This window comes from Emys orbicularis, chromosome 2 (assembly GCF_028017835.1).
Source record: "Emys orbicularis isolate rEmyOrb1 chromosome 2, rEmyOrb1.hap1, whole genome shotgun sequence".
Classification (NCBI taxonomy): Eukaryota; Metazoa; Chordata; order Testudines; family Emydidae; genus Emys; species Emys orbicularis.
In genome coordinates, this window is record NC_088684.1 from 114,511,514 (window position 1) to 114,533,558 (window position 22,045).

Genomic DNA, 22,045 nt, shown 5'->3' on the forward strand with positions numbered 1-22,045 from the left:
TTTAGAAGGAAACATGTTGGCAATGTGTGAGATGCCAAATATGTCACATTGAAAGCTGGCTCACATGATCTTTACTTACACCATAGGGAAGTAAAGTATTGCAAGTGTCTATGCTGTTTCTGAACTCTTGAATTATGTGCAACTCTCAGAGAGTCCTTCATAGCCACATGGAAGATACATACTAGTATTTTGGCTCTATTGATGGTTTGTTCACTGAGATCCTGATTTTGCTAACCTATGGGGCTTAGAGTTTACTACCATGAGTGCTAGCACTAATCCCAGTAATGAGTGTTTGCATGTTCCTACAAAATGTGATTGGTTTCAAGGGGGTTGAGGGCACCTCAACTCACAGGAACTTACGTTAAGAAAGGAAGATGTCAGCCTGGCTGGGCAAAGTGTTGAGGAGCACTTTGCACTGTGAAGTCTAAGCAGTCTTAGGAGAGATCAGCTGGAATGTAAGAAGTAGGTTCCAGTGTGAGATGAGAGCTACAATAGGGGAGATGTAGTTAGATGGGGCTAATGTCAGGGTATCCCTCTCCCCCCTGCTCCTGCATGCCGCTTATCCCTTCTCCATATAGAGCAGGGACGGGACACGGACTGAGAGAGAGACAGAGAGAGCTTGGGGCAGCAGCTGCTGTCTCAACTTCCTGATCCACTTAAAAAGATAATGCACTTAAGAGTGGGTCAGCTTACTTAAAGGGGCAGTGTGCATGCATCTCTCTCTCTCTCCCACACACAAGGTATGTTTCTGTCTCTGTCTGCTATACTGTCTCCCCTCCCTCCTGTTCATGCTACCTTGATGAGAGGCTACATTAACAACAATGTGTTAACCCTTGAGGGCTCAGCCGAGTGCTAGTTCATCATTTAGCAGCAAGGCATTCCCTGGGAAATATCCCTCCCTCTTCCACCCTCTAACTTCACCACCTCAACCAAACTTCACAATCATCATAGCTGTGAACAGTGTTAAATTGTTTGTTTAAATGTATACTGTGTGTATATCTATATAATATATAGTCTTTTGTCTGGTGAAAAAAATTTCCCTGGAACCTAACCCCCACATTTACATGAATTCTTATGGGGAAATTGGATTCGCTTAAAGTCGCATTTTTCAGGAACATAACTACAACGTTAAGCGAGGAGTTACTGTACTGAGTAGCACTGAAATAGGGATAGACCAGAGGTGGGCAAACTACAGCCCACGGGTCACATCCGGCCCGTGGACCCCTCCTGCCCGGCCCCTGAGCGCCTGGCCCTGGAGGCTAGCCCCCCGCCCTTCCCCTACTGTTTTCCCTCCCCCGCAGCCTCAGCTCACTGCGCCGCTGGCGCAATGCTCTGGGCAGTGGGGCTGCGCACTCTTGCTGGGCAGCGCAGCTGCAGAGCCACGGCCTGACCCGGTGCTCTGTGCTGCGCGATGGCGTGACTGGCTCCAGCCGGGCGGCAGGGCTGCCTGTCCTGGTGCTCTAGGCGGCACGGCTGTAGCGCCGCCAGCCACCGGTGCTCCGGACAGCGCAGTAAGGAGGCAGGGAGCGGGGGTGGGGGGGTTGGATAGAGGGCAGGGGAGTTTGGGGGGGTGGTTAGGGCAGGGGTGTGGATAGGGGTCAGGGCGGTCAGAGGGCGGGGAGCAGGGGGGTTGAATGGGTGCAGGGGTCCTGGGGGCAGTCAGGAAGGAGATGGGGGGGTTGGATGGGGCGGTGGGGGGCAGTCAGGGGCAGGGGTTCCGGGGGTGGTCAGGGAGAAGGGGTGGTTGGATGGGGTGGGAGTCCTGGGGGGGCAGTCAGGAATGAGAGGAGGTGTTGGATGGGGCAGTGGGGGCAGTCAGGGGTGGGGAGTCCAGGGGCAGGGAGGGGTGGATGGGACGGGATCTGGGGGGGCCATCAGGGGACAGGGAACAGGGGAGGTTGGATCAGGCAGGAATCCCAGGGGGGCCATCAGGGGGTGAGAAGCAGGGGGGGTCAGATAGGGAGCAGGGGCCAGGCCACGCCTGGCTGTTTGGGGAGGCACAGCCTCTCCTAACCGGCCCTCCATACAATTTCGGAAACCCGATGTGGCCCTCAGGCCAAAAAGTTTGCCCGCCCCTGGGATAGACTATAGCAACCAACCACCTCACAGTATGAAAATGGCAAGCGGGGAGTGAATTTCTGTAAAGGATAGTGACGAACCACAGTATTTTTTGGACAAAAAAACTTTTTTTGACAAAAAAAAATACAGATTTGGGTTGACTGAAACATTTGGCAAATTTGTATACAAATTGTGTTAGAACAGAACAATTCTGAAAAGTCTGAATGTTTAATTTAGTCAAAGTTTTTGACTATTCAATTCAAAATTTTTCATTTTGAATTTTACTTCTGTTTTTCAAAAGAGTAAAACACCCCTCAAAGACAACACAAATGATTTGTTTTGGTCACACAAAAGACCTGAAAGGATTTTATTTATTTATTTATTTTTACTTTTTCAGTTTGCTGAAAAACTCAAAACATTTTAATTTTGGGTTAACCCCCAAAATGAAATTTTCCTCCTAATTTTTCAGTTTGGCCATTGAACTGAAAAATCAGTTATTCACATGTCTCTATAAAACACTACACTTTCAAAAATACTGTGAGATTTTAATACCCATTTAAACCACACAGAAACAGAAGTGTGTGAAACTATTTGTTGCAAGTATTTTGAAAAATTTTTGTTTGTAAGCAGACTTAGATTTTTCCTAGTTTGTTATTCAAAATTGTTCAAATGCAAGCACCATTCAGTATATGAATAGCCTGTAAACTATTGATTTACATTGTCTGAGTGTTTGTGGTGTACTTTGGTCACTCTATCTGTTCCTTGACTAGATGATAAACCTCTTATAAAAAGTAGTAGAGAAATCTTAGAGCTTGTTTGCACTAGCAATTGTTATTGTGTTTAAAATACTATTGAGGAAACGCAAGTTAGATGACTTATACAAATATGCTTGCAGGCAAAACATCACTTGTATGACATTCACGAAAAATGAATGTAAAGCATCAAGAATAGCGTCAAAGTGAATTTGTGGCTTTTATTCCAACAAATCCTTGTTAAAGTGGTATTTTCCCAGTTCTAGACAGGATCTTGATTTCTAAGATCTTATCTGATAGACTTGAACATACTAAAGTACATGGATCTCAATTTATATTTCTTAGGATAAAGTACTGGGTCAGCATTGCTGAGATTCAAACCTTACGGTTCCAGGAAGTCTGGGTAATTCAAACCACTACCCATCTCCTGCATTTAATGAGAAGTCAAAAGAAATTTTGCAAGTTATTTACATGCAGTAAGTAGAGCTATTTTTAGCAGTTTTTTTTCTTTTTTAAGGAAGAATCACTGGGTGATCAATATAAAAATGGAAAGTGCCATGCAAACACAGTATTAAGAACTATGTAGTGTCAGACATCGGTTTGCATTTCAAATACTCTCTATTCCTCTTGTTAGTGCAAACAGCTAGAACTTTCCTTGTGCTGTGATAACATGAAAGATATTAACTTGATTCTTGCACATGCCAGAAATGTCATTTTAAGCCTACTTTAACTCTCCAAATAGGGAAAAAGAGAAAATATGAAGAGGCAAAACCCTCATTACCCCTCCAGAGAATACAATTCTCAGTGAAAACGTCTGGAAGTCCAAGCCTTGTTCAGCATGAAAATAAAATGTAGATTTAACAGTGAGAATAATTACCCCTTGTAACAATTTACCAAGTGTTGTGATGGATTCTCTATCACTGACCATTTTTAAATCAAGAGTGGATATTTTTCTAAAAAATATACTCTATACTGAGGAAGTTCTATGGCCTTTGTTATACAGGAGGTCAGACTACATGATCACAATGGTCCCTTCTGGCCTTGGAATCTAAGAAGCTATGAATCTGAGAATTTGTTGGCCTTGTCTAGAGGTGGGCACAAACTGCAAAGTTTGAATCTGGATTGGGATCAACACTTTGCATGGAATTCAGATTCAGAGTTTTGGTTTGGCCTGTTTCAGAGTTAGGGACCAGTTGTGAACTTCACAGATGGTCTAAGTTTGAAATCTCCTGAAAGTTCAGAGGAATTTGTTTTGGGTCTCTGGTTCAGTTCCAACACTACTCTGTTCCTCTGCATCACCACAGTATTGTTATTGAGCTCCTCTTCTCTATTTGCCTTGTATGCTACCCAAGGTTTAACTAGTCATCTCTCAAGGTTATCAGTGAATTTAATTCAAGTGCTCATCATTTTACCTATCCACTCATACTAGGTAACCTCCAATGTCAAAAGTCTTGGATATCTTAAAAAAACAAAAACAAAAAAAAACACATAAATCTGAGAATCTGTAATTTGAGTCCTGTGATAGCTGAGGCAAATGTCCAGCCTTATGTATACTCCAGAAGAATGAACTGGAGAAGACACTTAGCAGTTTGCTACGGCTTTGCAACACATCCAGAAAAGCAGTGCTTGCACTGAAATACCTAGACAGGATATCTTATTGCACAGATTTTGCATCAGTGTATTTCTCCCTCCAGCATTCCTCCCTATCGGTTTAACATTGGTACCCTAGATTTTTCTCATCTTTATGTTTGACTCACTGCTCAAAACTTATAATCTTTTCTCCACTTAATCACCAGATGTTATACTTTAGGAGTGTGGGATGGTATTCATGAATCTGCAAAGGCGTGTTACAGCTAACTTCTGATTCAGAAGAAGGACGTGTTACTTCTGAGCTCATTAAACCTAAAGCACACTTTTATTGCTTTTAATTTATTTTTAATTAATGTACACATGGTCTTTTATCTTGGAATCCAAATACAAATGAAAAATCAATACAGTACTACCCACAATGAAACACAAACGAAATCTAATGCCAAACCAAGTAAATATGTCCTACATTTTCCTCTGAAGGCACCTAAACTCAGTCTCTGGCAAAGCACAATCCTAATGGGAGAATTCTCTACTCATAGAATCATAGACTTTAAGGCGAGAAGGGACCATTATGATCGTCTAGTCTGACCTCCTGCACAACGCAGGCCACAGAATCTCACCCACCCGCTCTGTAACAAACCCCTAACCGATGTCTGAGCTACTGAAGTACTCAAATCATGGTTTAAAGATTTAAAGGTGCAGAGAAGCCTGCAGCAAGTGACCCATGTCCCACGCTGCAGAGGAAGGCGAAAACCCCCCAGGGCCTCTGCCAATCTGCCCTGGAGGAAAATTCCTTCCCGACCCCAAATATGGTGATCAGCTAAACCCTGAGCATGTGGGCAAGACTCACCAGCCAGACACCCAGGAAAGAATTCTCTGTAGTAACTCAGATCCCACCCCATCTAACATCCCATCACAGGCCATTGGGCATATTTACCGCTAATAGTCAAAAATCAATTAATTGCCAAAATTGGACTATCCCATCATACCATCCCCTCCATAAACGTATCAAGCTTAGTCTTGAAGCCAGATATGTCTTTTGTCCCCACTGCTCCCCTTGGAAGGCTGTTCCAGAACTTCACTCCTCTAATGGTTAGAAACCTTCATCTAATTTCAAGTCTAAACTTCCTGATAGCCAGTTTATATCCATCTGTTCTTGTGTACACATTGGTACTTAGCTTAAATAATTCCTCTCCCTCCCTGGTATTTATCCCTCTGATATATTTATAGAGAGCAATCATATCTCCCCTCAGCCTTCTTTTGGTTAGGCTAAAGAAGCCAAGTTCTTTGAGTCTCCTTTCATAAGACAGGTTTTCCATTCCTCGGATCATCCTAGTAGCCCTTCTCTGTACCTGTTCCAGTTTGAATTCATCCTTCTTAAACATGGGAGACCAGAACTGCACACAGTATTCCAGATGAGGTCTCACCAGTGCCTTGTATAATGGTACTAACACCTCCTTATCTCTACTGGAAATACCTCTCCTGATGCATCCCAAGACCGCATTAACTTTTTTCACGGCCATATCACATTGGCGACTCACAGTCATCCTGTGATCAACCAATACTCCAAGGTCCTTCTCCTCCTCTGTTACTTTCAACTGATGCTTCCCCCACTTATAACAAAAACCTTGCACTTTTCACTATTACATTTCATCCGATTACTTTTACTCCAGTTTACAAGGTCATCCAGATCTTCCTGTATGATATCCCGGTCCTTCTCTGTATTGGCAATACCTCCCAGCTTTGTGTCATCCACAAACTTTATTAGCACAGTCCACTTTTTGCGCCAAGGTCAGTAATAAAAAGATTAAATAAGATTGGTCCCAAAACTGATCCCTGAGGAACTCCACTAGTAATCTCCCTCCAGCCTGACAGTTCACCTTTCAGTATGACCTGTTGTAGTCTCCCCTTTAACCAGTTCCTTATCCACCTTTCAATTTTCATATTGATCTGCATCTTTTTCAATTTAGCTAATAATTCCCCATGTGGAAGCGTATCAAATGCCTTACTGAAATAGAGGTAAATTAGATCCACTGTGTTTCCTTTGTCTAAAAAATCTGTTACCTTCTCAAAGAAGGAGATCAGGTTGGTTTGGCATGATCTACCTTTTGTAAAATCATGTTGTATTTTGTCCCAATTACCATTGACCTCAATGTCCTTAACTACTTTCTCCTTCAACATTTTTCCCAAGACCTTGCATACTACAGATGTCAAACTAACAGGTCTGTAGTTACCCGGATCACTTTTTTCCCCTTTCTTAAAAATAGGAACTATGTTAGCAATTCTCCAGTCATACGGTACAACCCCTGAGTTTACAGATTCATTAAAAATTCTTGCTAATGGGCTTGCAATTTCATGTGCCAGTTCCTTTAATATTCTTGGATGAAGATTATCTGGGCCCCCTGATTTAGTCCCATTAAGTTGTTCGAGTTTGGTTTCTACCTCGGATGTGGTAATATCTACTTCCATATCCTCATTCCCATTTGTCATCCTACCATGATCCCTAAGCTCCTCATTAGCCTCATTAAAGACTGAGGCAAAGTATTTGTTTAGATATTGGGCCATGCCTAGATTATCCTTAACCTCCACTCATTGTTTTGCGGTCCCACTTCTTTTTTTTGTTTTCTTCTTATTTATATGGCTATAGAACCTTTTACTATTGGTTTTAATTCCCTTTGCAAGGTCCAACTCTACATGGCTTTTGGCCTTTCTCACTTTATCCCTACCTGTTCTGACCTCAATAAGGTAGCTGTCCTTTCTGATCCCTCCCATCTTCCACTCCTTGTAGGCTTTCTGCTTTTTCTTAATCACCTCTCTGAGATGCTTGCTCATCCAGCTTGGTCTACAACTCCTGCCTATGAATTTTTTCCCCTTTGTTGGGATGCAGGCTTCTGATAGTTTCTGCAGCTTTGACTTGAAGTAATTCAAGGCCTCCTCCGCCTTTAGATCCACAAGTTCTTCAGTCCAATCCACTTCCCTAACTAATTTTCTTAATTTTTTTAAGTTAGCCCTTTTGAAATCAAAAACCCTAGTCACAGATCTATTTTTGTTTATCCTTCCATTTAGTTTGAACAGAATTAGCTCATGATCGTTTGAACCAAGGTTGGCCCCTACAACCATTTCTTCTATGAGGTCCTTACTACTCACCAAAACCAAATCAAAAATGGCATCCCCTCTTGTTAGTTCAGCAACTACTTGGTGAAGAAATCCATCAGCTATCACATCCAGGAAAATCTGAGCCCTATTATTACTACTAGCACTTGTCCTCCAGTCTATATCTGGGAAGTTAAAGTCTCCCATGATCACACAATTCCCATTAGTATTTACTTCATTAAAAACATTAAAGAGGTCTCTATCCATATTCAAATCAGATCCCGGTGGTCTATAGCACACCCCAAGCACTATCCCAGGGGAGGCTCTAATAGCTTTCTTCCCCAATATGATTTTGCCCAGACAGACTCTGTCTTATCCATTCCATCACTTATTTCTTTACAGTCTACCTCATCATTGATATACAATGCTACTCCACCACCTTTGCCTTTATTTCTGTCTTTCCTAAACAGCACAATACCCTTCAATACCAGTACTCCAGTCATGACTACTATTCCACCATGTTTCTGTTATCCCTATAATATCTGGTTTCACTTCCTGCACCAATAGCTCTAGTTCCTCCATTTTGTTACCTAGGTTCCTCGCATTAGTGTACAAACATCTTAATTTTTGCTGTTTCGCTTCGCTCACATTCTTTACCCGATTAGGCACAGACATTCTACCACCAGTATCACCTATTAGACTGGTATCTACACTACCCTTCCTCCTTATGTCCATTCTCCTACTCACGTCTGTATCCCTTCTTACTTCGTTTTCTTCCCTCTCAATGTTAAAATCTGGCGGCACAGGAGCCAGCAAACAGAGCTGTAAACAGGGGAGTTTGCAAGGGGAGTTTTGGGGGGGAAGACTAGAAGAGGCAGGCAGAGGAACAGACAGGCTAGTGAAGGGAGTGTGTGGTGTTCTGGCAGTGTTGTGGTGCTCGATGGGAGTTTGTTTTGCTGTGGGTGGTGGTGTTTTGGTTTGGTTTGTGTTTCCCGGACTAACAGGACTTAGGCGGGAAGGCTATGACAGATACAGAGGCAGCAGTGGTAGTGACCCAAGCAGTGGAAGACATAATGAAGATGACGATGTGGAAGCTGCGGTATGTACATGATCCTGGAGGGGGTACCTGAAAAGAGTTTCGTCTGTATGAAGTGCCGCCTGATAGAGCTGATGGAGGAAAAGATCCAAGGATTGGAGATCCAGGTGGAAACTCTGGTTGAGTTTAGAAGGGGGTTCGAGCAGATGATGGAGCAAAGACATGAGGAGGCTGAAGGGAAAAGCTCAGACTTGCAGATGGAAGCAGGACCAAAGAACTCTGAGGGGAGACTGCTGGGTGAGGAAAGTGGACAGTGGAAGCATGTGACTAAGAGAACCAGGCAGAGGAAAAGACGGGCTAGTGAAGGAGAAATAGAGCTCAGGAACAGGTTTGCGGAGTTGGAAAATGAAGAAGGGGCACAGCAGGTGGTCACTGAAGGTGAGAGGGCAAGGAAGAAGAGAAGAGCAGCAAGTCCTATAGGAAGAGGGGAAAAGTCAATGGAGATAACACCAAATATGAGTCCCAGAAGGATACAGGATGGGTTGCAGAGGATTGCAAGGGAGAATAGGAATCGAGAGGACTTGCAGCCAGAGAGAACAGAGGATAGACCAGTGGGATTCTGCCTATTCCTAGAGAAGGGCAACAAAGGTGTGACAAGATTATGATGATCAACAGATGGCTCAGGCAGTGGTGCTATAAGGAGGGCTTTGGGATGTATGGCCACTGGGAGGCATTCATGGACAGAGGACTGTTCTCTGGGGATGGACTTCACCTGAGTAGGGCGGGAAATAGACTTCTAGGATGGAGGCTGGCACAACTGATTAAGAGAACTTTAAACTAGGAATTTGGGGGAGATGGTTGGGAGGTGTCCCGGTAATCTGCAAACTGACAAAGTTCTGATGCTCTCCCTGGAGAGTTCATCTTCCATGATACCTTCATCAATTAATATTTGTGAGAATTCATGTTTGTGCATTTTGAATGTATGCAATTGATCTTAGAAATTGAAATCCTTTATCAATCCAACAGTGAGGCACAGCTGAGGCAGTACAGAAGTTTCTCCATGACAAGCAGAAAATCCAATATCAGATATCTATAGGTTATAAAAGAGTTAATTCATTCACTTTCAGTCCTACCCCAAATTGGGCCAGTTGCAGTGAAATTTTACTGGAATTAAAAATTAGCAATCTGGCAGGCATTAGTGCAAGACATTATATGATCTCGGAGATGTAACCTGATGTCCTCTGGGGTCTTTTGTTCACCTGAGCAGAAATGTGATTACCGTGTTAATTTTGCATGTGAATACTGGAAACATTAAAGAAATTATCCCATGAGAGAGAGAGAGAAAGAGAAAAGAAAAAATAGAGGAAAACTCTAGATTATATTTAAGGGACTTTGAATTTCTATTTGTTTAGGGAGGACAGTCACCCAAGAACTATACATATAAATTTTGATTCAATTCCAGAAGTTACTGATAAAATACAGCATCTAATTTCAAGATTCTGAAACATACTGTATGAACATATGATTAATTGCATACTGTGCCACATGTTATTGCAAAGGTTACTAATTTTCATTAGACTAGCAATTAGATCTCAGATTTTAATCTTTTACTGGGCATTTTAAAGATATAGAAGATGGACCAAACTTGTCCCGTCTACATTCCACCCTACAAACTGGGGACAGGTAGAGAGAGAACATAAATCTTGAGCCTGAAATCACAAGGATTTTCATCTAACAGAGCTCCAAGACCATCCATCACCCTGCTTTGGTGTGGGAATGCTAGTGACACATAGTGTGGTCTGTGAGCTGTGCCTGGTTTTGTGGCCTGTTTAGAAAGAGAAAATGAATCCTACTGGCACAGGTGGAATTGTGACAGCCAGAACTTTTGCTAATGTTAATCAGGATAGCTCCATTGAGGAGCTTGCCCGGGGTCTTCAAAGGTTGCAACAGGTGGATAAGCATCCAGAGTTCTAGACGCTTTTCCAAATCAACCCACAACTCCAAACCTTGTAGAGGGTCTATCATCACTAGTTTTTAATATGTTTGTGCTGGCTTTGTGGGTGATTATATATATGTATGTTGAGAGAGAGAGAGACAGACAGACAGACAGACACACACACACAAATTTGGTGTAGTAAATTCTTATTTCCCCTGTAGGCTTAGAAGCAGAACAAGAATTACATAAACTAGCAAAAGCCTCATATATTTATTTCTGAGTGCTATCAAAATAAGCAGGAGAAAACTTAAAAATATACTCTATATTCCAATTCTATAAATTCAAAACATAACTGACCAGATTCTGGCAAAACCCACACTAACGTCCATTGTTTCTATTATACCCATTCCAGAAATGGGTACCACTTCCACTAGTTAATAAATATTTCATACATTCTAATAGGTTTAATCCCTGAGGCTTTAAGGTCTGCTTCAGTGACATTTAAATGTGAAGAACCGTAAGAAGGTAGAATGTGCATGTTTGGTTTCAGAATGCAAAATTACATAGAAAAAAAGGAATATTACCTTTTAAAAAACAGGTGCATGTATGGCAAAGTACGGATTTGTCATCCAGCCTCTATTTGAAATATATTAACAACACACAAGCTAAGAAATATTTTCAGTTTGATCTGCAAGGCAAAAGTACTATCAATATTTATGCAAAGGTGTGTGAATGTTTTTCTGATTGTGAACTGCAGCATATTAATTAGGGTTGGAGGGGAAGGACCCCTGATTTTGAACCATTAAACAGCATCAGGCAAATGTTAAAGAAAATAATCTTTTGAAATACAGTACTGTATCAGAGCATACATTTGAATGCATAGCCAAGAGAACCTCTATAATCTTCCTTATGTTGATAGCAATGACCTGATCCTGCTTAGCACCTCCCGAGTAGTGCTGAGGGCTTCCATTCCCCCTGAAGTCAATAAGAGTTGATTGTGTTCACCACGTCTCAGGGGGCACTCAGCACCTTGCACAATTGGAAACCAAGTTTTCTCTGAGGACTAAACTGTCACAGCCCTTAACTGGGAAGTAAGAGGGGGTCAGGACCCATTATCCCCATCCCTACTCAGACTGTGACTCCTGCCATGGCATGAGGAACAAAACACCTGGTACTGCCCTTCCAAGCAAATAGGAAGGGGGGGCAGGGAATGGAAGGAGCCTTAGCTCCCCTATAGCTCCACTAGCTGGCCAAAGCAAATGGATGGGGAGAGTGTGGGTAGGGGAAGGCAGTGTGAGGAGTCATAACTTCACACTCCTGCTAACTGGCCGGAGTAGCTAGCTCTGGGGAGTAAATTGCTCCATGAAAAGTGGTAAAGTAACTTATTTCCATCTCTGAGTGAGTGGGGAGCACGGAAGGAATAGTGATTGCTTGAGTTACACTTTTTTGTGTGATCTGCTCTTGAGGCAGTGTGGTTACATGCTGCCTTTTCCTCAGGGCAGGGCACACTGTAAAACTGCAATCTACTCCTGAATGTTTAAATTCGCTACTGGCATAGTGGAGTTACAGAGGCTTAACATCAATCAAACGGCACCTGCTTTCCACCTATGGTGAATTTGTCTGCTTAACACATTACTAAAATAAGGCAGAAACAAAATGACTAATGGGGAGGAGTGTGATAACTTGGTATTTCATTTCCACAAGATTTTGAAATTAACAAATGGGAAATGTAAATTTAAAAGTACAGTTGAACAAAACAGTCAAACCACTAAATATAGGAGAGTGGGTGCAAGCCAATAATTTCAAGCAAAAAGTATGCAGCTCAATTACCCTCTTGTCCCTAGAAGTAGTCCCTTCCAGGTCAGGGGAGAGACAGATTTGGGTAAGTCTGCACTGCTGCTACCGATGCTGTACAGTCCTCTGTGAATAAAGAGGACTTCATTCTCCAGGGCTGGCAGTACAGCAGCTTTTGTGAAAAAAGCAAAATGGCAAGCCACTCACTGGCAGGAGTGAATATTCTGTGCTTACATTGATCGCTCTGGGCCCACGTGCACGTATTTTGTGTGTAACATAGTAATCTATTTTAATTTAAAATGTACCCCTACAATGTTTCCTTTTGCATTTTAGCTGCCTTACAGATACTGGGTCTCAGGTGTTTAGAAAGCAGTAGGGACAAGACTTTGCACAGATTTAACAGAATGGCTGGTGCTACACAGAGCAGAGAGCTAAACGTTGGGCATAGCTAAACTATCATTGGCTTTAGTAACTATTCTCCTCTGCTCCAGTTGCCACTGCTTCACATATTTTTTGATGTCTAAAGTAAATCCAGGCAATCTATGGTACCTAATCACATTTCGGTCTATAACAAGCCTCAGATAAAATATATGGTCTGCAAATGCCAGCTGATTGCTTTCTCTTTCCTATCCCTTCTCTCTTCAACAAGCTGAACAGTGTCTGTAGTTGAATGATCTGCCTCCCCAGTGTAAACTTTACTTCATTTAACATGTGATTTAATACATTCACTATTATTTCTCATAAAAGGATATTTCAATTTGCATACACACATATCCATGCTTCAGATTTCCTTTGATTTTCTTTCCAGGTCCACAGGGTGTGCAGGCAATAATACCTTGACAGATCAGCGCCAGATAATGAAACATAGTTAAGTTCCAATCTACAATACAAATTGGAACCCTTTTTGTAATCTGATGAGGGCACAATCATGTTGTAACTTGGTTTGCTACCAAGGTTGTATTTGTAGTGTAGACAGGGCCTTAGTTAACAGACAATAGTTGGCAGTGAAGGGTCAAATGCAGCAAGCACTGGGCTGCAAACAGCTATTTATTCAATTTGCTTAAAACACTGCTGAGCTTCTGATGCTTAATTGAAAGTGGCATCTCTTCTCAGTACAGCCTGCATTGGCTCCACCACTGTGAGGATTAATTGGAGAGTAATTTTGCATGAAATAACAATTGAGGCTTATAAAGAACTGAAGTGGAGGTAAGTCAGTAGGGGTTGGTGTATTCCGAACACCTATAACACAGTCATTATCAGGCATCTAAAGAAATAACATGCCAATATGACTGGGAAATGCAAACAGTAGGACATGAATTATTCCATATTTTGTTTTAGATGTGTTTGCTGTCAAGGAAACAATGCAAGATACAGATGTTTAAGTTCAGCAGATCTGTGGCTGTTGGATCATTAAGCAACTCTGGTAGACATCATTTCCAAGGCTGCTTCTGCAGACACCAGCCCATAAGACACATGGGCCACATGCAGAACAATCTACAGCAGAGAGTAAAGTAGCACTTCATACATTTTAAAAGACTTCTTCCAGTAACAATCCACCAAGATTGTTGTGTGGGCTACTCAGTAAGTGCATGGCCATGGAAACAGAATGATGTTTAGTGGACTGGAAATGGTATACAGAGCCTTTCACCTGAAGGGCACCAGTTCAGATCCATTCTAGTTTAACAGCAGTGACTAAAAGTCATTACCATCTACTGCAGTGGTTCTTAACCTTGACTGCAGCCTGAACCCCTTTGGTTCTCAAAATATGTTCTCGCACCCCTTATCAAAAATTGTTGAAGTAGGTCAGTTCTTTAAACCTAGATATATTTTTTGTCTGTATATTACAGTAATCGTTAAAAATGTATAATGTTAATAAATACATAGGTTTGATTAAATAAAGTAGTTGTACTTACATGCCTGTGCTTAATTTGTGTTTTCAATGAGTTACCTTCTAAAAAAAATCTGGGATGTCTCGCACCCCTAGAAAGGGCATCTTGCACCCCAGGGGATGCGTGCACCCCAAGTTAAGAACCACTGATCTAGTGGCTTTTTATCAGCATATGTGAAAGGAGTTGGTGGTCTCAGTCTACTTGCTAGCTTGGAGAGATGTCTGCATCTCCATCCCATCCACGTCAGCCTTGTAGCCTTGCAGTCTCAACAGAGGTGCTAAGGATTGAATGGGCACTGACGCTAAACCTCCCTTTTGTCCCAAGAGATAGTCCTTCCAGGTCAGGACTGAGACACATTTGGAAGGGGCTACACTGCCACTTCACATGGTATGCCTGTTCTCTGGGTGAATACAGGATTTCATTTTCCAGGACTGGCTAGTCAGAATGACCACTCAGTTTTACTTACAAAATATGTGCACACTATGCACTGCACCTCCTTCTCTTGATTTTTTCTGGGCATAAAACCAGAGGTATTAGTAGGTTCAATATAATACTATCAAGTACATTTTAGTATGGAATATTAGTAGCTTATGGGCATAATATTTGCTGCAATCATATTTTCAGTAGCTAGTTTGAAGCACAAGTAACTGAGCAGACAAAGACATTCTCAGTTTTCTGAACAGGGTCTTTTTATATTGCTGAGTCATATACTGATAAGGAACACTGTTAAATATATTTATAAATAATGTATTGCTTCTAGATTCCTGATGAGAATAACCAAAGACAAGTGGCCCCTAGGGAATCCATCCCAGGTTTTACACTGATCCAAATTCATTCCAGTACAGGACTTTGAGCAGTATGATCAGTGTTGTGTGAATACTCATATGGTGCAGGCATGATCAATAAAACCCTAGTTATATACCTCAATATTGAGTCTTGACGCTTTGATTTTAGTAGCTTCTCAGTAGCCAGGGACCCATCACTAAGCATACTAACACCCTCTGTATTATGGCAGTGAGATCTTCAAAGAACTTCAGCAGGCTAGTTTAGCCTGAATGACCTTCTCGGTCTGACTTCATGCTGTCTTTCTTTAATCAGCCTATGCTTTTAATATTTTCTTCAAACTTACTGGCCTATATGCAGAGAGCAGGATAGGGATCATTTTATAGTTTCCTGCTTAGTCTCGTTATGCTTTTAAAAAATAAGTTAAACCTGCCATGCTCTAATCTTTAAACATTCCAAAAATAGTACACATTTTAAACAGGTCTATTAAAAGTTTGTGTGTTTTATCACTGACTCTCAATAGTCTCAGATGCATGTAGTGCCCCTTACACTCCCAACATATCTAATCCTTTTATCATTGATTTGGCAGTTGTCCTAATACCCAGCTCATTTTCATATCAGGTCACATTTACTCCGTAGCATTAAACCCAGGTTGATAATTTTTACCTGAATTACTGCATCTTTTAGGTAAATCAGAAAACTATCAGGGAACAGAACAGCCACAGGAGGCCTGGCTGCCCTGGCCCTACTTTGTGCTACATGTCTTAGCAAAATAAACATAAGTGGTAATGGATTAATTCTAGCTTCTTGATTACAAGGTACCATTGCACTTCTATAGTGCATTCAATCAAACTAGAATATCTCCTCTTTACCTTCTCCCTGGATAACTAGACACAGAGTGACTGATTCTCTCCTTCATCTGAGCTTCACTTTGGCTCCCTGATTCTCTGGTCTGCTCAGCTCTGTTCAAGCCCCAGCTCTGGCATGAGTCAGAGTAGCATAAGGGCAGCTCTAACTTATTCCCTAAAGTTCTATACATCAGCTGGAGATTGAGTTAGCGAAGCTCCACAATAACCCCCGTGCTGAGGATGGGTTTGGCACACCTCAAAACACACTCCCTAGGCGGGGGATTGGTACAGTGGAGCTTTGTCTCATCTGCTACATATGGGGATGGAAGCAATTGGTGCAAGAGTCAGCTCTCACCCGCGTCAATATATGACTCAGCAGCACAAGCAGACCCTGTTCAGAACATTCAGAATGGCTTTACTGTCAGCTCAGTCATTTGGGCTACAGAATTCTCAAATGAACAGTTATGGCCAGAATCTGCCTTTCCTGTGCCACTCAAGTAGTGCAAAGGAGACAGTTCATGTGTGAGAATTAGGCCTCTAGGGTCCAACAGTTGCTCTAATATTTGATGCATGAGAGGGATGGGTCAGCTGCCTCTTTGAAACTGTCGCCGCCTGCCTCAGATGCTGCAGAAAGTCTTCTACAGTGTTGGGGGGAGGGCTAGGAGATAGGCATCCGCCCAGCCCCCTCCTCCCCACAAACAGTTCAGAAACACTGACTTTTGCACTAGTCCTGCCTTTTTGCACTGACAAATCCCATTAAGGTGAGGAGACTGTCTGTAACCATTAGCAGCAAATGAAATCACAATGTCCGGGAGTTAAAGGGAGCCAGGGACCAAAATAGAAAAGATGATCCTAATCTGTTGCAGATTTCCTCAGATACACAGCTTCTGGAAGTGCCACTTATTCTGTAAGAGGTAAAACCCCAGGAACAGTATGTGGAAACCACCACAAGGTGATCCTTGCAAAACTTTCCTCTCCCCCTGCAACCTTTATCTCTTCCCCGGAGTATAAAATTCACTTCTGCTGCTAGCAGTAAATAAAATACAAACAATAAAAAATGTACGTTATTCCTTTCTCTGGGTCTCCTGTCTTTTCTTTGGCTGCCATTTAAAAATCACAAGATCTTCAGGGGAAGAATTGTCTTGATCTTTATGTCTTGTACGCTGCTGAGCATGTACCATTGCCAGCTGTATACCCATAATAAATGCTATATGCCCCCTTTTGACCTACTCCAGCTACTACGCAGGGGAGCCAGCAGCCATTAGGGTGGCCAAGGGCCCAGTTTTTGACCGGAAAGTCCGGTTGAAAAGGGAACCTGGCAGTGTCTGATCAGATGTACTGATTGGACACCAAAAGTCTGGTTAGCGTGGATGGGAGTGGGAGGGAGCTTGCTGGGTCATCAATCCGTGCCAGCACTTGCTCAGCCGCGGCTGCCTTCTACCTACATCTTATGGGCAGGCAGGTTCTATGTCAGGCTGCAGCTCTGAAGCAGAGGGAGCCCAGCAGGGGGAAGAAGGGAGAGGATGCAGCTACGAGGGAGGGGGAAGGATGAGCAAAAAGCAATGGGAGGAAGGGGAAGGAGTGAGCTGGGACAGGGCCTCAAGGAAGAGGCAGAGTAGGGGGCGGGGCCTCGGAATTCCATCTGTCAGCAATTAGAAAGTTGTCAGCCCTATCTCGGCAGCCAGCAGCAAGTCTCGTTAAGGCAGGAACAGGTTTCCCTATGTTCTCTTGTCTCACTTGCTTGTAATTTTTCTCCCTTGTGTTTATACATGCAACATTTCTTCCCTATGCTGTGCAGGATCAAGCCCTCACTAGTACACTATGGAATACTGTGACCAATTATGAAAACCAAACTACGAGCCATTGTGTGATGCTGCATGCTTGTTTCTGCGATGGTGTTGGTTCACTCACTCACGTAAATTTCAGCAATTTGCAACAGGTTTCTCAGTGATTACTGCAGAGTAGGCCCCGATCCAGCACAGCATTTAAACATGGACATAACTTTGAGTGTTCATGATGCTATTGAAGAAACTGAGTGAAATTCTACTGTACTGACAACATTGCCCTCTGTGCAGTGTAAGAACAGTAGGAAAAGTTCATTCTCAAGCCTAATGCGTTCATGAAATACAATCTGTCAGCAAGGCACTTGAATACCATAGTTTTTATGGTATTTAACAATCACACTTTTCTCCAGAAAAAAAAGAGGGTATGTGATTATAACAAGAAAATGCAGCTCTAAAAATAAATCAAAGAAATCTTTAAAAATTTTCTGTAAGTGAGAAGTTCAGCTAGATCCTTGACTGCAAGATAGTGCTTGCTAAGAATAGCAAATGAGTAGGAACAGTCAAGGCTGAAAGTTTCTGAAATGCTTTGACTGCTGGCTTCTTCAGAGAAGCACTTATTGAGGCTATGCATTATGGGGAAAAGGCCAAGTAGTCAGAGGTGCTTTGATGGCTTGTGATGTCATAACATTTCCAGATGTATAGGTATATATCTAGTTAGTGTGTGGATTGATATAGCACACAGAAGAGTTTAGCAAGAACAATATTTGTATTAAATTTGTTGGCAAAAAAAAGATGCTGTTAAGCAAACTAAGTCACAAATAGAATCAAACTGCATGTGTTAAGGTCGAGGCCAGTAGATTGCAGGCTTAGGAAGGATTCCCACCACCCCCACCCATGTACACCATTGCACAATTAGATGAGGCATAATACATTTTTGTTTTTGTTTTTTTAAATCCCCCTATCAACTAGTGCAAAAAGAATGATGGATTAGATGGATCAAAGCTCTGCTCTGCCATGGCTAATCCTGCATCCCTTTGTCTTCTAGAAGATGCTCTTTTTGTAAAATTCTGTGGGCCAAATCTTTAAAGGTACTGAGCACTTGCACCTCCCATTGACTTCCACAAGTGATTGGCAGCTCCCAGGATAGAGCCCTTAGTATTTAGATAAACCCACAGTGAATGTGTTGTGGCTGTATTATTGCCACACTTTGGGTGCTTTATTATGCACAAGGCTAAAGCATGAATACCACACTCACCTAGACACTGGCAGTCACATTAAATCACATTTGCTCAAAGACTGGTGCTTAAACTGCCTCCAAAAATTGTATGTGCACTGTCATGTAATTTTGGGTACACAAACAGGCACTGAGATTCTATGGTGATAGGAGTCATAGAAAATCCACAGAGTTGGTATAAAGAGCATGGGTAATTCCATATACAAAAATGTAAGCATTTACTCCTGTGTGAAACAGGCACACACAGCAGCTGCATGGACAAAATTTACAGGAGTAACTTAGAGTCCAGCCATTGGAAATTTGGCCACCCCAAATTGCTCCTGGATTCGTTTGAATGGATCATTTGACAGCCAGTGACTAGCAGATAGAAAAGCCAGGGAAATCTGCCCCTCTTTAAACTGCATCCTGGGTCTAAATACTCAATTTCCCAGCCTGAACAGAACCTCTCATATACTTTCCTGCTGTTTGAATTAGCATTTGTGAAATATGTTACAATGCCTGGATTGCTGTTTGAAGTCCTTTGTGAGGTTTCCCCATTTTATGAACTTGCTGCAGGGAGCTGAGTACCCTTCCTCTGCAGCATGTACTAGCTCACACAATTCAGAGCCAAGGGATCATTTTGGGGACCTGAAATAGAATCCTTCACATTGTGCAACAGCTTGCCAGGTGAGACCAATTCAAAATTTTCCATCAGAAAACAGAAAAGGTGATTTGATTGGATTATTATTTTAGATTGGAAGCAACCAACAAAAGGCTTGGGTGGGCGGTGATTTCCCGTCCTTTTCATTCTGCCTGCGTCACTGGCTAACAGCTTCCCATAGCCTTGTCCTTGTGATCTCATCCAAATGGCTTTCTGATATTCTTTTTAAAAAGCTGAATCAGAAGGGCTGTTTCCTTTTCCTTTCATTCCCTTTTTTATAACTGTTTCCTCTGGCTGCAGGAAAAAAAATCTTGTAACTAAAGCTAAGGCCTTTTAGACTTCACATTTGTACTTATGGCTATTTGGAACTTTGGTGACCACAGCGATAATACTCAGATCCTCCTGCTTCAAAAGCACAACTGCCTAGCGCTTGAGAAAAAGGAGACTCTCCTATGCCGAGTCCATGACATGCAGCTGAACAGGTCTGATTCCATACAGTAGAGGGCAGCAATATGTATACATGCTAAACAATTCGTTATCTAGATATCCCTCACAGTAACAGTGGTACATTTCAGTGCTTGATTCTATGTTTAAAGACAGAGTTAAACCAGTTCTTAAAAAAATAAAAACCACTAGAATTTACAAATTCTACACAGAAAACTAGTGTACTATGTAAAATGCTACTAGACCCAAAGCAAACCAATGGGAGGCTATAACAAGAGTCCAGTGCAATATTGCCAGGCTAGAAGTGGAATTGGACAATCAATGAAAGTTTCACTTATTGTTCCTCACCTAGCTAATGTAAATTTAAATTTCACTTCATCATACCGATAATATTTCAGCTCTCCTTGTCACTTAGAGATTTGCAGCACCAGAGCTGCGCTGGCCTGTCATTTAACACCTCTCACAGAAATGAGTCATCCACATTCTGACTCACTAGTTCCACTTGACATACATTTTCTTTAATTTTAAATCACACAAAATTATCTGAGTGGCAGCCAGCAGCAGCCCTGTGATTTCTTGGCTTCTGGATCATCATGCCTAATTTCTGAGCACTATACTCAGAAGGTTTCACTGCATGGCAAACATAAGAAAAACACATTTTATTTCTCATAAAAATTTAATAAAGATTATCTTTTGCATGTCTACAGCACCTTTCATTTGAGGATCTTGAAGCACTTCACAAACACTGGTTAAAGGTTCACATTGCTATTGTGAGATCTCTGAGCAGAGCTAGCGTGGGAGGTTTATGAACTGATCCTTACAGCTTGATTTGAAGGGGCTGACAGCAAACCACCCCCTGCATGTTCACTTTAGAAGATCAGATTAAATTAATGTGAATTTCCATGGGGAACATTTAAACCCTTTCCCCTCTAGCCAGCTACTCACAGCCAGCCCTCCCCCCTCATCACCTTTGAAGTCTTCAGGGGAAAGGCAGTCTGATTGTCCCAGCCCCTCTGGTTCCACCCTGGCACAAGTATGGCCCCTTCCGTACCTTCAGAGTGTTCCTCCAGCAGGATCTTTGGGTTTGTCCTCAATCTGTTAGGTCTTCTGTAGGCACTATGCACCAATGGGGTAAACCCTTGCTATCAAGGAGCTTCTTCAGTGACCAGGGGCTGACAGATGCCCCAAGATTGCTAGTGTTGTAGGGCTAGGGAAACAATGTCCAGTTAATATGGGGCCTATTCTCTTATTTAGATCAAGTGGTAGGAATTAGGACTCTTTCTCTCTTAGTTCATTAAGGGAGCTAGATAAAAAGGAAGTGGGAGGGTTTCTCTGGCTTCTGCTGCACTGAGATTCTCGGTTCACTGCATTCTGACTCTCAGAAGCCCCTAGCAGAATGGTGGGGAGGGGATAGTACACCTTATCAGACAGACACTTGAAGAATCTGCTGCAAGGGGAAGTGGTACTTGGTGGACTCTGAAAATTGGTGAATTATGGATCTGGATGGAGCAGCCCCTGGGCAATGTAGCTGAGCCTTGGGTTTGGCCTCAGGAGAGCTGTGTAAATTTAGGAATGTCGAAGCTCATATTCAGACATTTTTGCAGCCCTGGGCTGATGTTCATGAATACAACAAACATGAACATGGCCCAAATCTATGGATAAGTATTATTAGCTCCTGGATACATTGAGGCAGAGATTTGGGTCTCACAGTTGTGTCTATCAGGAGTAACTACAATGAAGCTGACATGCTTGCTATTACACCAAGGTGAGGAGAATCAGGACTCAGATGACTTGTCTCTTCTGATTTGCTGTGAGGCTTTGGGCAAGGACAGAACGCAGGAGTCCTGATGGCTAATTCTCTGTTCCCACCAGCAGGCATGCCACCACTGCTGCTCTCTCATTCTTTGTACTGTTATTGAAACCCTAGTATCTTTTCAAGAGGCATTTTCTAAACAGAAAGTGATAACTTTTGAACTTCGAGCACTGCCAGATGCTTTTGCTGAGGAGCCTAAAATAGGCTGTTAAACTCAAAATATGGAATATCTGATACCAATCGCTTAGTAGCAGAAACCTGGTTTTCTTAATGTACTTACTAGCAAGTTGGGAGAAAACTGCATTGATGTATAGATGAGGGGTGTGCTATATGGAATTATGAAATGTAACC